Source organism: Schistocerca cancellata, chromosome 3 (genome assembly GCF_023864275.1).
Source record: "Schistocerca cancellata isolate TAMUIC-IGC-003103 chromosome 3, iqSchCanc2.1, whole genome shotgun sequence".
NCBI lineage: Eukaryota > Metazoa > Arthropoda > Insecta > Orthoptera > Acrididae > Schistocerca > Schistocerca cancellata.
The window spans coordinates 13,138,765-13,155,186 of record NC_064628.1 but is presented as its reverse complement, the minus strand read 5'-3'; the positions used below and the strand labels follow the sequence as shown (position 1 = coordinate 13,155,186).

General features: G+C 43.0%; 1 protein-coding gene across 1 annotated transcript in view; it reads left to right on the top strand.

Moving 5' to 3' along the window:
- Positions 1-7,734: 7,734 nt before the first annotated feature.
- LOC126176791 (CD151 antigen) overlaps positions 7,735-16,422 on the top strand; it is a 224,504-nt gene continuing 215,816 nt past the window's right edge. Inside the window, exon 1 of the mRNA XM_049923963.1 lies at positions 7,735-7,796. The gene's annotated coding sequence lies outside the window, so the exon portion shown is untranslated. The remainder of the gene's footprint in view (positions 7,797-16,422) is intronic.

Below are 16,422 nucleotides of genomic sequence, written 5' to 3'. Positions count from 1 at the left end.
ATCATTCAATAGCTATGTGGCATTTCGTAAGTCAGTAGCTCTCAACTCTCGTAGAAAGACACTTGTCATAATCAGGTGTGCAGATGTACGAATATTTCCCATCAATTCATAAGCATTTCAGTAATTAGCACAAAGTACGAGTAATCATATGTTTTCAAGTAACGAGCGTGTCGCATTAGCGATGCCCTCTACAAAGGAATGTCAACAGCGAGATTAATGGCCTCCCTTTTTTTTCTTTTCTACCTGTGCCTCTGGAAAGGCACGCACTCTAATGCCTTGTTCTCCAGGTGTCTGACACAGCTGTGTGCCGACGACGCACGTGCAGGTGGTCACTTAACTTTCTTACGGAAATATTTACGACAGCAGTTTCCGCTACAGTGACAGTCTCATATAAAAATTTCACAGGTCGATAATTTACGTTGCAAATGTGTAGAAACAAAATCCTATGAATATAACCGTGTCCAAAAAATTTTCGCCGGCATTGTGATACATTCACGCATTTACACACATTTCATAACTCTTAAAGTACGATTCTTGGTTTCCAACATCCTTTTTCACAAGTCAAGAGTCCCTAAACACTACTCATTATTCCTTACCTTATTCGTCGACACTTTTTCCATATTTCATCATAACAGATACATAGCATAATCAAATAACTCATATAGCATCAGCTTATGGATCATAAACTTACCGCAACAGCATAATACACATAGTCATCGTAGTAATAACGTCATAACACTTCAATCAACTCTCAAAATCGTCGTAGCTTCCTCCAATAATTAAAAAAAATTCTCTGCTCATGTCAAAAGTGTCATCTGCCTCAAACGTACTTTAAAAATCGTGATCCCATACCAAATATATCATTCAAAGCTCTCATAATATCACAATGGGTCCGAAAAAATATGAACAGTTCACACAGTACAGACAAAATACAATTTCGTAAGTGTGAAGTAATCCGACTCTGTAATTCCGTAAACATGTGTCACTGATGTAGTAAAAAAAATGTTTATCTCTCAGTTAAATGTTCAGATAGCTGTGTAATTTGTGTTAGAGACATATGGTACCGATGTGTTAAATTGTATAAGCAAATACCATATTAGCTAGGGATCCTTGTGCTTGCCAAACACATGGTACACAAAGTAAGCGTGTACCCCCCTGAGGATTAATGTAATTATACCCTCAGGTGTTACAGATTACAGCAATGGAATGAAATGTATCACGGAAAACTTTCTTTGTAATTCAAAAATCTTTAAAAATAAATGTTTTAAGTACAAAATTAATCACTGAGATGCGTGTCCTGTAGCGCTAAAGGTGCGTCTTGTTGTAAGATAATCTCTGTGGAAGTGTCGTAGTTATTGTCCTCCGAAAGCTAAGTTCTGCAGAAGCCAATGTACTTACCTCATGATAAACAAAAGTGAAATGCTTGGCGTAGAGATATCTTAGTTATTATGCTTATTGTTGTGATGATGAAAGTACTGTGCTGTAACGTATTGTTGTGCTATGGAAAAGGCTGTCTCCTTGTAGCTATACCACAAAAGTTACTGATAAAACATGTTTTGCTTTCCAGAAGAATTCAGAAAAACTGTGCAGATATAAAACAGATACCCCGCAAAAGCAACAATGTAAATTGTGTCACACATTAGTAGTGTCGTAATATAACCGTGTAGCTGTCACATAAACTAACCACTGTGTCATCTGGTATCTCTCAGAAAGTACTTTAAATCCGGAATGTCTTTTCAAGTAAACCAAAATGTTGCATTAAAATCTCATTAGCAGTACTGGTAAATGTTCTAATCGTGCAACTAACAAGCAAGAATATACACACACAATTACACTGTGTCGTCTGTTCGCAATAACAATGCATTCGTAATTTCTGTTTAAATAAGTTCTCTTGGTTCTTGACTGGATATTTAACTTCAAACATTGTTGCATGGTAACAGTTTCTAAAGCATACTAGTAACGTGAAGTGAAACGTTTTATGGCAAAGACAAAGTTAAAAAGCAGATTATCTTTCAATAAACTGTTTTACATGTGAAATGTGGTGCAGTCCTTTACTCTTCCTAGTACGCAGAGTTTCAACTTCAACGCAATTATCATGTGGTATACGTCGGTGAGGAATACTGGAATTTTTCTCAATGTTACCGTCTATGTTATTTTTCCCTGAGCCAGCGGGCGCACGCGGCTGCCTGCGGCGCGAGTCATTGTCTGTCTCTTTGTTGCCGTGCGTCGTTACTGGGATTAGGAGGCCTAACTTCCACAAATTCGCCTTGCCGAGAGGGCCCAGCTCTGTTTAAAGCTCGCCAGTTCTGATGGAATTCAGGTCTATCGTTTTGTCGGTAGTTTACACAGTTTCTTTCGTGTCGGTCACGTGGTGGAGAATTTCTCCCTTAATCATAACTGCGCGCTGAACTGTTGCGTCTGAAATTATTCTGTCTCCCTTGATAATAATAGTTCTGATTACCATATTGTCTGTTTCTATGGTTATCTCTGTCATATTCATTACTACGGAAATGCGATCTTTCTCTGTAACTATTACTCTGCCAGTGGTTGTCATACGGGTGGTGTCTGTTTTGGTCACGATTTGTGTTGTGAGAATAGACTTGTTGTGTCCAGTTATTGTTTCTGTCGTCACGGAATTGTGACGGATGTGCCCTGTAGTGATCGTTTTCCCTTTTTCACATCCCGCGGCTGTCTGTGTCAATTTCTAGTTCTTGTAAGAGCCCCTGAAAAGCTTCAATGTCGTCTTTGCAACGTCCTGCCAAAATAATATGCCGTAAATGTTCAGGTAATTTGATTAAGCAAATGCGGATGAGTTCTGAGGGGCTGTATGGGTTTGACAGGTACTGATTCTTGTGCAACATGTCTTCAAAATATTTGACTGGAAAATTCAGATTGTTCAAAGTGTTTCATCATCATGATGCTATGTTTTACTCGGTCTTGTGTGGCATGAGACCAATATGCTGAGAGGAAGGCATGGTAAAATTCTCCTTCACTGTGGCAATCGTGAATGACCGATCGCATTCTTACAGCTGGTTCATTCTCCAAGTAGCCACACATAAATTCTAATCTGGGTTCTAATGACCAGTTGGGAGGAAAACAATGAGAGAATTGATGGAGCCACGCTTGTGGATGAATGTCGTTGGCAGAATTCTTAAATGTTTTGAATTTACGTGTAGTAATGAACAGCTTATAGTCAAAGTCATCGTGTCGGCGAGTAGTATATCGGACATTGTTACGTCGTGTCGGCGGTTCCATCTCAAAATTCAGTGTACCTTGCCAATTCGTTTCATAATTACCGAAATGCCCTGTGCTATTATTTTGTGGCTTTTTCGTATTTCTAAGTTCCTCTTCCCGTGTTGGAGCGCGAGTGTCCTCTGAAATATGTAATTCTTGTATTACCTGTGTCAGCTGATCTTGTACTTCCCGGATTTCTCTTTGGTGTTGCGTATTAATTTGATTCAGATTTTGTTTCAGTTTCCTAATTTGTTCGCACTCTTCTGTGTCATTAAAGACTACCCGTTTTGTGTCATTCAGATTATCATCTACCTTCGCAGATAAATTATTTAGCTGATCCGAAAGTTCAACTACTTTCTCTGATAATGAACTAATTTCCTCCATGTGTCTTTCTGAACCAATTTTCAGAGTATCTACTGTGTCCTTTAAGTTTTCCTGAGTTTTTGCAAGTTGCGTAACCGAATCGGTAGATGCAACTGAGTCCATTTTAGCTTGCAAGGTCTAATGATTTTCATGAACAATAGTTTGCAGTTCTTTTATGGCTGCTTCGTGATTCTGTAATGCATTTTCATTCCGCGAAAAAATAGGCTGAAAATGCTCACAAATTTGTGTTTTTACGTCATTACAGACTTTTTGACATTTCGATTCAATGTTATGTAACTCAGTAGTTAAATCTTCACTTGTTTGTTCAAGTGTGGTGTCTAACTTCCGAAGATTTTGTTCCATTGTGTCTAACTGTTGCTGTGTTTGTCTCTGGTGTTGTTCCATTGTGTCTAACTTTTGCAGCTTTTGCTGTGTTTGTCTCTGATTTTGTTCCATTGTGTCTAACTTTTGAAGATTCTGTTCCATTGTGTCTAACTTTTGAAGATTTTGTCCCATTGTGTCTAACTGTTGCTGTGTTTGTCTCTGATTTTGTTCCATTTGTTGCATTAGTTGTAATAACAATGCATTAGTGTCTGGAATCTGTTCCTCTATGCTTTTTGGCAGTGCATTTTCACCGGCAACATTCACATTTTGACAAGCAGAAAATGTGTCTTGACTCATTTGAGAAAACGGTGAGGACGCAATACCTGAATCTACAGTATTTGCAAAATTGTGTCCTATCATTTCGGATTCCTGAGGCGAGCTGTTGCCGACCGATCGATCGATAATGCTTCCCTGTTCACTAATTGTTTCACTGCCTACGCCATTGTTTGCCGCACGCTCCATTTCCCTATGCACAGTTACCAAATTACTATGTTGAACATTAGTTAATTCATTACATGGTGGCGCTAACACACTACTTTCGTCTTCACCGTCATTTCTCAGTTTACTTTGGAGCCTAGTATTACGTTTTTCACACGCCATTATTGTCACGATACTTCACACAACAACACAGAAAAACACAATTTGAAGAGCAAAAATAGGGGAATACATTAACATAGCACTGAAAATAATACCTAGTTAATTGCAAGCGCAGCTGCGAAATACTTGGTGCAAATCTACATGCATGCCACAACTGTTTTACTGTACAACAATGAAAGGCTGCAACCACAAAGGAGATTCTCTCTACAGTTACGCGCTAGCAATAAACAAAATCTACACTAATTACACAAACTACAAGAAAAAATCAGAAGATTCCAGTGAGGTATCCTAGGCTAAGGGTCGACATATGTAATGTCCCCTTAGAAAAATTTATACAAGACTGTGCTTAACCTGACACACAATATTATTTAGCGCAACGCAATCTGACTATCAAAGATCCCTGCAAAAGAATGGCCCTGAGTAACATTAAACTATACCTTTCAGAAATCACTTACCTCACAAAAATCTTCATTGCTCGAACTACTGCAATACGGCGAGCGCCACTACTGCCAGCTAAATAAAAGATTCAAACTACGGAAGTCACTAACTACTGATAGGGATAGTTAGCAAATGAAAGATTTTAATAGAGAACAAACACTGTATTTACCTTAATATCATCAAAAGTCATAATATATATATAGCAGTTCAATTTCAAAACTTCCGCCATCTCTCTCCCCACATCCACCACTGCTGGCGGCTCACCTCCAACTGCCCAGCGCTACGCGCTGTTCACATCCAGCTGCTGCTGCCCAACACTACAATGGCAGACAACAATGCAAACTAGCCACAGACTGCACACAGCACAGCCAGTGATTTTCATATAGAGCGCTACGTAACGTTGCCAATAAGAAAACATAAACAGCCTACTTACATAAAGAAAACATAAACAGCCTACTTACATAGAGAAAACATAAACAGCCTACTTACATAAAGAAAACGTAAACAGCCTACTTACATAGAGAAAACATAAACAGCCTACTTACACTGTCTGTGACTCGGCGTCTCCACTGTGCGATGACTAGCAATCTATCTTTGGCATAATATTGCCACGTTGTTTTGGGGAGTGTTCAAAAAAAGCTTCAAGGCTTGACATGGCTTCATCTTTTGAGAGAATGAGTAATGTGAACATTACTTAAATTCAAATCACTGAAGTAGGACAAGAGAAAAAATGTACATTTTTTCTGAAATAGTCTGCCAAGTGGGGTGATTAGTTTGAAAGTGGTATACAAATGGCGTGCTGCAAGAGGTGGGAATTCAGAACACTCCAGCCCCTAAATTCTGTTTGGGAGCCGTGACAACTTGTAAAATAGAAACCGTCCTAGAAGAACTGTAAAAGATGGAAAGCCTACAAATGTGGAATAGGAAGAAGAAACCCAAAATAAACTTCACCAATGAGGTGTCTCCCAATTTTACAGTGAAACTTGAACGAATTCAGAACCAGTGTCACCAAACATTCTTGGCACAGGGAAGATCCCTTTTCAAATGTTTCAGTGCCACCGTCCGACAAGGAATATTCGTCGGCCGGTCGGTTGGAGCGTAAATAAATGACGTGTGACTAGGGCCTCCCGTCGGGTAAACGGTTCGCCGGGTGCAAGTCTTTCGATTTGACGCCGCTTCGGCGACTTGCGCGTAGATGGGGATGAAATGACGATGATTAGGACAACACAACACCCAGTCCCTGAGAGGAGAAATTCTCCGACCCAGCTGGGAATCGAACCCGGGCCCTTAGGCCGGTATTACACTATCAAATTTCTTTGTCAAAGATTTGATCAAAGATGCGATCAAATATTCCATAAAATATATTTGACAAAGATCTTTGACGTAGCACTAGAAGGGGTATTACACTGTCATCATCTTTTTGATCAAAGTTCACGATGGCTGACAACAACAACTTGTTATTAACCGCAGCAGTTGCATGTACCACAATTGCACTGTGTGCATATGCGGAAGAGAAGCGGGGGGGGGGGGGGGGGGGGGGGGAATGGAAACATACCTGGGGAGCCGTGGATTTTACGACGACACGATAAAAGCATTCAACAAAACTTGTTACGTGAGCTTGTAGTGAAGGACGTCAAGTCGTACATCAATTACTTAAGAATGGATGAGCATACATTTCTGTATGTGTTCAATGAAGTGTATCCTCATATCACAAAGCACAATATTCACTTAAGAACTGCTACATCTGCAGAAGACAGGTTCACTGTAACACTCCAATTCCTTGCTACATGAGAGGGTTAGGTTAGGTTAGGTTAGGTCAGGTCTCCAATCTTCATAATCTATTTTTGTATTCAGCATGCATCACGTTGTAAAGCGCCTCATCAGCTTCATAAATCTCTATTAATTTTGTAGCTGTCGGCACACACCAATTGTATTTACCTGCAATGTTTATAAAAACACTACAGACAACAGAATGCAGCGATGCTAGCGCTCCATGTGGTAACATGTCACATTGCAGTGAACAGAAGAAAAGCGACTTGTTTGATCAAGTCTACAGCGAGGCCCTAGATTTGATCAAATATTGGACGACATTTGAGAAAGTTCCCTATTACACCATCAAATATCTTTGACAAAGATATTTGACAAAGAAGTTTGATAGTGTAATATCGGCCTTAGGCTTGTCATTCTGTCGCGCTGACTACTCAGCTACCGGGCGGGGGCAGATGGTTGGAGCGTGTGTAGCTCTCCTTAGGAGACGTTAAGAGAGTTGGTACCGTCTGGTACGAATGTCTGCATACCACTTAATGCTACGTTCGATTTGCGTTTTCTTTTTTTCTGCCAAGCGAACACCTTCGGATACTGAACTGCATCACAGTCAGGGAGACTCCGTTTCTGCCAACCAGTTCTGCAACAGAATAACGGAAAACAAAGGAACAGACGGAACTGAAATAAGTACGAAAACCTGCAATCTGCCGCAGAACGTGACAGAGGAGGACGAAAAAATAAACAAATCTTCGACAGAGCCACGAGAAGAAAAAAAACGGCTGAGAATGGCTGTTAACTGCCGTCATCTGTGAGGATTTGTATAGGACTGTTGCACGCCGGCTGGGGGTGGGGGCTGCGCGTTGGCAACAGGTGTGTGACGCAACGAGCCGCGGCAGCCGTGACGTCACGGGGTCCCCGCCAGCGGCCCTGCGCCCGCCGCTAAAGCCCAGTGTTCGTCCGACAGCGTCGCAGGCAAGTCCAGTCACTGCTCCGAGCGCGCCGTCACTCCGACAAAGGTAGGCACGTTGACCGTCTGTCACTCCTGGACGCCACCTAGTGGAATCTCTGGCCTGGTCAGTGTGTTCTCGCTTGCTTTACGCGTCTGCGGGCGAACCCGTCGTATAACGAATCCCTGTTGTGCAACTAGCGGCAACAGCACGGCACGGTTAATGTCTCTTCTTAACCGTACACGCGACGTCTGCGCATTCTGTTTACGCCGAGCAAAGGAAGCACAGATTCCGTCAGTCGCTCCAAAAATCAAACGTTGGGATTTCCAGAGTGGGTTATTCTCTACGTTCTGGTATTAAGGTGTGTATTTGCATTGTTTGGAACGGGGTGAATGGTTGCCGTTTAGATATTTACCACCAATGAGAGATGTTTCTCACCTTTTTATTGAAGTCTGCGTATTTCTTGGCAGACATTTGTGGCGGTAATAATTACTTGTTGCCGTTATGGACGTGTAGCAGTGTTTTCGTGTCGGAGCGGTTGTGCACTTGCGTCTTACGTCATAACTATGGATTCAAAAAGTCACCGGCTTCTCTTACTAAACTGGACAATAAATAAAACTCGAAACTTTCTGGCAGATTAAAACTGTGTGCCGGACCGAGACTCGAACTCGGGACCTTTGCCTTTCGCGGGCAAGTGCTCTACCAACTGAGCTACGCAACCTTGGCTTGCCCGCGAAAGGCAAAGGTCCCGAGTTCGAGTCTCGGTCCGACACACAGTTTTGATCTGCCAGAAAGTTTCGTATCGGCACACACTCCGCTGTAGAGTGAAAATTTCATTCTAGAATAAAACTTATGTTACCTTCGTCCAACGCCGGAGTCTGAAAGTGTTATTCACCGTCAAGACTGGATGTGACTATAAAAACAGGCAAGTTTTCGTGTGTGTGTGAGTGTTTATGCAACTGGTAAACAATTATATGTATGGTGGCTTCTAACGATTGTCGACTTGGGTTGTGTAGACCACTCTTCAGTTCTTGTTACGACCACGAGTTTTCTGTGCGCTCCATTGCGCTTCGCAAGAGTAAAGACAGAGCTTTCGTATTTTATCTGCAACGTACGTCAGTAATTGCGGTTTCATATAAGTTTGCTTGGAAATATTAAAAGTGACCACCATTATCCATCGAAAGTGGAATCTTGGGGGGGTGGCTGTACTGTTAGGCCGCTCGCTTGCAGTTCACTGAATCTGGTAACAGCCGTATGTAGCCTATAGATAGTGTGTGCTGTTCGCCTACTTTCTCCAGAAAATCGTCCTGGTACTTCTTGCTGACTCCAGGCAGGAACACTGGGCGCTGTATTGCCACAGACTCGGCAGGAAAAAGTCGTTGGTGCGGCCCTACAAGTGCCGCGGCCTGGTATTTTAGCAGAACTCTGTAGCGTTCGCACGTGCGCGCCCAGCGGAGAAAGGGAAGAGAGAGTGCATGCATGCTAAGCGGCAGCGGAACGGAACGCGGTGATTTATCCCGCCGTTTCCCAGCGGGCTGCAAACCAGGCGCTGCCCGTGTTTCTGGCTTTCTTATTCGCGGTTGGAGTTCGTTCTCATTTCACTTCAGGTCCGCAGTGCTTCAGTACGGCGGCTAATTTCATGACGACTCCTTACCGAAATGCCCACAGGTATAAACTGACTCTTGTAGAGGATCTTACAACGAACATGTAGTTTTGCAAGATAATGAATGTTGTTTCAGATGGCGGCACATAAGTAACGATTACTCAAAGTGCTAGTATTAAGTGTCAGTTAAATTGATGTATACATCTATTACATGCTATCGTAATAGTGCACGCATGACGACTTTTTCGTGTTCAGTAGTTATCTAGGAGTGGCTGCAGTTAACTAAGCTAATGTGTCTCCTTCTGCTGTTGACACAGGCAGCCAACAATATTTACATTCATTTCTGAAAGCCCTCTTCTGGAGAAGGGGCTATTTAGCGGGCAAACATTGAACTATGCTAAGAAAGGCAAATTTATAGTTCACACGATGAATACAGAGAAAATTTTAGGTTTCAGCAAGTGACGATGGAATTTGTACTGGAAATGGGGTCTCCGTAGAATATCGGTGCTGGAATTCAGTGGAAAGTAGCAGTCAGTTACGTAGTTTATTCAGATAAAACTAAACTTACGTGTAGGACCAACTTCGACTTCAACTTTCGATTTAAGTTCACCGAGAGCAAATGTCTCTTCCTCAGTGACCAATGTTCAGGGAATGAATTCCATTCAGAAATAAAAAATGCAACTGAAAGGTTATAAAGTAAATCCCATACAAGCAATATTGGAAAGATATACTTAGTCCCTACAAAGACTACTCATCGAATAATTTACTATACGTAAGACACATTACAGTTGCAGCAAAAGAGTATAGTGGGCGCGAAACATTGTATTTCTCAAATGAGGCCGTATGTTACATAGATGGCGTCTGAGAGTTTTCATTTTTCTGTTGTCGATCGTAGGTTTTGTGTGTAATATTTAATTGTTCCGACTGGTGGCATAGATCGTGTTTAGTGTTTATATGGGTCTAATGGAGGTGGCGAACAATTGAGAGGAGCGATGTTTCGGATTGTTTTGTTTACTACACCGATGCGTTTTCATGGGATGAGGGTGGCATATTGAACTGTAGTGTAGCCCAAAGTCCTAGGTTACATTTGAAGGTGAAGGATTGGTTGAGAGTTGGAGCCAACGAATTATGACCACTTTTTTTATGTACTGTAACTTGCACGTTTTCACTTTTTGTTTCTGGTCCATCCATACTTTTCCGTTGTGGTCTGATAATTTCAAATTTTGAATGTTTGAAGATAACAGTATCATTTCCAGCTAAAAATTCCTTATACTTGTGGACGTTCCGTTAGTTTGTCGGATTTTATTTTGCTAATGTTCTCATTTTAGTGACGTCAGCCACTTAGTGTAATACTGGCCTTAAGAAACTAAGTCCTTCGACAACAGAATTATGCAGAGAATTGCAATACGGTGTGTTGCTTGATACTTTAGTATATAAGCTTGTTTCGGCTTTATGGCCTTGGTCAGTACATGTCCAGACGTAATGGACATGTCAACTTTGAGTAGACCATTATTGCTGTCTGTAGTTCTTGGATGTAGTATTTTTTCAGCAACGTTTTAAAGTTCGATAATTTACTGTCGCGCGCATGTTTATCTGACAGTGGTAGAAATTAGTGTTCGACAGCTCGGACCATGTTCTTATTAAAAATATTGCATTCCAGTACACCGTCAGATTTATAAAACTTCTATAAAAGGATATTTGACAATGTTTTAGTGAGTAATGCGGGCCTGAGATTGGTATCTCCATATTTTCTTCAGTCTGGGCGCGGTCCACGTAGACTAATCCCGTCTGTCACATATAAACTCATAAACATTTGGTGCGTAAAAAGCAAATTCATGAAGTCATGGCTAAACGGGCATTATTCCAGGATTCTGAACCTTCCTTTCTATTGAAGGAAAACAATTTTGTTGCGGAATATATTGTGGTGTCTACTATTGACATAATGTTGTGGGATCAGCAGTTAGATTTAAACATATTCTCTTTCGAAATTAGCCCGTGTCGGCAAGGAATCTACAGATTCCGATCTTCCATTGTCACGTGTAAGAGGGAAATGAACATTAAAAGGGCGCTTTGCCTTTCAGACGAAAGCAATCAGCATTCCAAAATTTGATTGTAAGAACGGTGATCGGTACAGATTTATGACCATGTTCGGAGATATGACGGGATACAGATGCTTCAGAGTGTAAACAAATGATCAAATTAAAAAAAAAATGTAATTGTACTGCTAACAATAGAATTTCCGGCAGTCACAAGCCAGTGCATTTGTCCTCCACTTGTCGAAAGCTTGCCACATATTGCAGGAAATTCTTCTGCAGTTTCATAGTAAATACCTGTTGCTTAGGAAATACCTGTTGCTTTGTAAGAATATAGTAAAGAGTAAGAAAGGTATATATAGCGCTCCCTCCTTCCACCCTTGCAGTTTCATAGTTGATAATATACAGCAATATCCTCTTCCGAGATCTATTGTGTAACACAGTTTTAAAATTTGCCACGCAGTTCCTGCACTAAGCGCGGATTTAGTAGCTCTGAGCCGTGGTTATGCCGCATATCCGTCTCGGAACGTAATCCGAGGGATGACGTACCACACACTAGCCATTGATCTGTTAGCCACGTGCGAACCGGCGTAAAAGTGCAACGGACAACGGACAGTGCATTAATAACCCAATATTCCTGTTCCACCCGCGTTTGGAGGGGTGAAGGGAGGACTGAATTTTCCTCAACGAACAATTTCCATGTGAAAACGCAGACTGACTCATCCCCATGCATTTGCTACACCTCCCTATGGGCTACGTCACACTTCTAAGCCCACTGCAGCACTCCTGGAACCCCCTCCCCCGCCCCTTCCGGTTATTGCCTCGTAGTAATTAACCACAAAGTATTTATCCCTTGAAACTTCAGGAAGATTAAAACTGTGTGCCCGACCGAGACTCGAACTCGGCACCTTTGCCTTTCGCGGGCAAGTGCTCTACCAAGTGGTAGTACCAGTTTTAATCTGCCAGGAAGTTTCATATCAGCGCACACTCCGCTGCAGAGTGAAAATCTCATTCTATTTATCCCTTATTTAAAGTGAGCTGCCATCTGGCGCGCACTACATGAAAACATTGTTCTAAACTCCCCAGGCAACTCCGCAACATTCGTCCACCGATGATTGTCTCCTCTTGATATCGAGGGCACTGTACTTAGCACATTTGCGGTCCTATTGTTTTGTTGTAGGGATGCAAGCACTGCTTGCAAGCGATAATGCGACCGTTAAAAATTAACGTAAAACAAACCGTTACAGATGGCGTATTACTTGCCGTTTGTTACTGGTTTCCCCTCAGCTATCTAGAGCATCTTCAGATTATGGCCACACGTCAAAAGTTTGGAGCTCTGCATTCAGCTCCATTGTCACACTTGGGAGCGTAGCTCTGAATTTTTGACGAGTTATCAAGTGATGACACTAATTTGCAATGTCCAGTATAACTGCTATTCTATTAGTCTTAGACCGCTACATATTCTGTATTATAGTGTACTGCTAATTGCAAAAACTTGTGCGAAAAAAAGCGGGTACCACAACACTCGGCACAGGTGGTTCAATGTTTCTTCTGGTGGAAGGCGTGTTCAGTTTAGTATCCCACAACAGACGTGCACTACATATATAATATAGTACAGCCATGTTACTCTTATAAATATGCATAATCTTGATCTCTTTCTAGTCGTCGGTCGTTCTCTGGCGTGAAAGATTGTCGATAACTGGGCAAGGCAATGTGTTAATTTTAGAGTATTTATGTTAAACTAGTTTTGTTTCGCGACGACGACGACGACGACGAGGTTGTTAGTTTTAAAGTTTAAAGTCGCCCGCTTGTGGATTTGTGCAGAGGTCAAGCTGTGGTAGGGTGTTCATTCGTGAATGCATTTAGCAGTGTGCTCTGTTGTGGCCCTGAAGGATTGTCTGAATCGGTTGGCCGCTTCATCAGCAGCTTGATAATAGCTGAACTTCCGAGACACACGTTTGCCTTTCGCAGTGTTAATATCTGGCCTGACGGACTGGTTCATCTTTAATGTGCCACTCGTCCGCCCCACTAAAACAGCTCCTTTCGGAAGTAGTGTAGTGAAATATTTTATCGACTAGTAAATGTTTTGGTTTTCACGGGACTATTGTGTAACTAAAAAGTTGTGGTAGTGCAATAGATTGCACTCCCTGGCTCATCTAAAACAAACAGGCTGTTCCTTGATCCGTATCCGGCCATATTGCTCTTCGTAGCTCGTGCAGTTTCAGCAGCCAGTCGCAAACCGAGCGTGGGAAAAATAATTCCTGAGTCGTAAAGCTCCTTACTGGTTGTGCAATATCCAGCAGAGGTAAGCACCGTAAGTAGTCTGTCTGACGCCTCCACACAGCTCTGGTAGCAAAAGCGTCCTGTTGATTCACACATGCCACAGAAGGACTGAAGCACACGAGGTTAAATCTGCCGTTTGTAACGTGACAAGGGCTGTTGTAAAATATCGATATGTCTTCCAAAAGTATGCATATGTACACTCCTGGAAATTGAAATAAGAACACCGTGAATTCATTGTCCCAGGAAGGGGAAACTTTATTGACACATTCCTGGGGTCAGATACATCACATGATCACACTGACAGAACCACAGGCACATAGACACAGGCAACAGAGCATGCACAATGTCGGCACTAGTACAGTGTATATCCACCTTTCGCAGCAATGCAGGCTGCTATTCTCCCATGGAGACGATCGTAGAGATGCTGGATGTAGTCCTGTGGAACGGCTTGCCATGCCATTTCCACCTGGCACCTCAGTTGGACCAGCGTTCGTGCTGGACGTGCAGACCGCGTGAGACGACGCTTCATCCAGTCCCAAACATGCTCAATGGGGGACAGATCCGGAGATCTTGCTGGCCAGGGTAGTTGACTTACACCTTCTAGAGCACGTTGGGTGGCACGGGATACATGCGGACGTGCATTGTCCTGTTGGAACAGCAAGTTCCCTTGCCGGTCTAGGAATGGTAGAACGATGGGTTCGATGACGGTTTGGATGTACCGTGCACTATTCAGTGTCCCCTCGATGATCACCAGTGGTGTACGGCCAGTGTAGGATATCGCTCCCCACACCATGATGCCGGGTGTTGGCCCTGTGTGCCTCGGTCGTATGCAGTCCTGATTGTGGCGCTCACCTGCACGGTGCCAAATACGCATACGACCATCACTGGCACCAAGGCAGAAGCGACTCTCATTGCTGAAGACGACACGTCTCCATTCGTCCCTCCATTCACGCCTGTCGCGACACCACTGGAGGCGGGCTGCATGATGTTGGGGCGTGAGCGGAAGACGGCCTAACGGTGTGCGGGACCGTAGCCCAGCTTCATGGAGACGGTTGCGAATGGTCCTCGCCGATACCCCAGGAGCAACAGTGTCCCTAATTTGCTGGGAAGTGGCGGTGCGGTCCCCTACGGCACTGCGTAGGATCCTACGGTCTTGGCGTGCATCGGTGTGTCGCTGCGGTCCGGTCCCAGGTCGACGGGCACGTGCACCTTCCGCCGACCACTGGCGACAACATCGATGTACTGTGGAGACCTCACGCCCCACGTGTTGAGCAATTCAGCGGTACGTCCACCCGGCCTCCCGCATGCCCACTATACGCCCTCGCTCAAAGTCCGTCAACTGCACATACGGTTCACGTCCACGCTGTCGCGGCATGCTACCAGTGTTAAAGACTGCAATGGAGCTCCGTATGCCACGGCAAACTGGCTGACACTGACGGCGGCGGTGCACAAATGCTGCGCAGCTAGCGCCATTCGACGGCCAACACCGCGGTTCCTGGTGTGTCCGCTGTGCCGTGCGTGTGATCATTGCTTGTACAGCCCTCTCGCAGTGTCCGGAGCAAGTATGGTGGGTCTGACACATCGGTGTCAATGTGTTCTGTTTTCCATTTCCAGGAGTGTATATCGGCGATATTTTTCCCAATATATCGGTAGCAAACAGCAATATTGAGTGCCGATATTTTTATTTTACATTTCTCCACAATTTTCGGAAAATATTTGAATTGAAACTTCGGGTCCCGAGTTCGAGTCTGGGTCGGGCACACAGTTTTAATCTGCCAGGAAGTTTCATATCAGCGCACACTCCGCTGCAGAGTGAAAATCTCATTCTGGAATATTTGAACTTCTTTTAAAATTGTAGTGGGGCATAATTTTGCTTTAACTGTGTAAAGGTGTCTGACTACTTCGAGCTTTTATCACGTCCGGTCTTTCTCTGTGAAGAAAGTGTGTGTGTGGTACAAAAGAAGCACTCCGATTGCGCTGGGGAGGGGGGGGGGGGGTGGCAGTTTGAATGGAATAAGATTTCTCGTGTGAAGATACACCAGTTGCGTTAAAAAAAAAAATCGCATAGACAGTCTTCAAAAACACTAGCTGAAAATGAACGATAATCTGAATGACAAGATTGGTCGTTGCGGTGGTCGGAGACGTGAGAGGGGAAATGCTGACGTAATCGGCGCTCTGAGCTGCTAACAAACTGCAACGTTCAGCTTCACCAATCAATTTCGACGACTAATCTGTCTCTGGCGTTTGCAGAAATGAAGAAGAAGAAAAAAAAAAAAAAGAAAATCGACATAGTGTTCCGGACAAATCCGATACGTGACGAAACCGAACGATGGACCCATCACACACTTTTATTGTGCCAGCTGCATGAAATTACCATTGTTAGCAAAATGATTATTGCAAAGCGCGAACGTGCAAAGTTATCAATTCTTGCTGTAACTGGGATAGCTTGTTGATTTACAGAATAATTAATAGTAAATCAGTGCTTAAATATACAGCTCTAAAACCAGCAGTATATTTACAATGCGTGGCCGATATTTTTATAGGCACGTACGTCGATATATTGATAATATTTTCGATATCGAGAGCGGATTCTGATATTTCGTTAAATGTCGATATATCACATTCATTATATTTTTAAAAATATGAGCAGTCCTACTCCCGACAACAAAGTAATTACCAACCCTAAAGGAAACGAGCAGAAATTGATACCTGGCGTTCCCGAAGGAAGTGTTACAGGTTCTGTTCAGTTTTTTAATCTGTATAAATGATTTAGTCT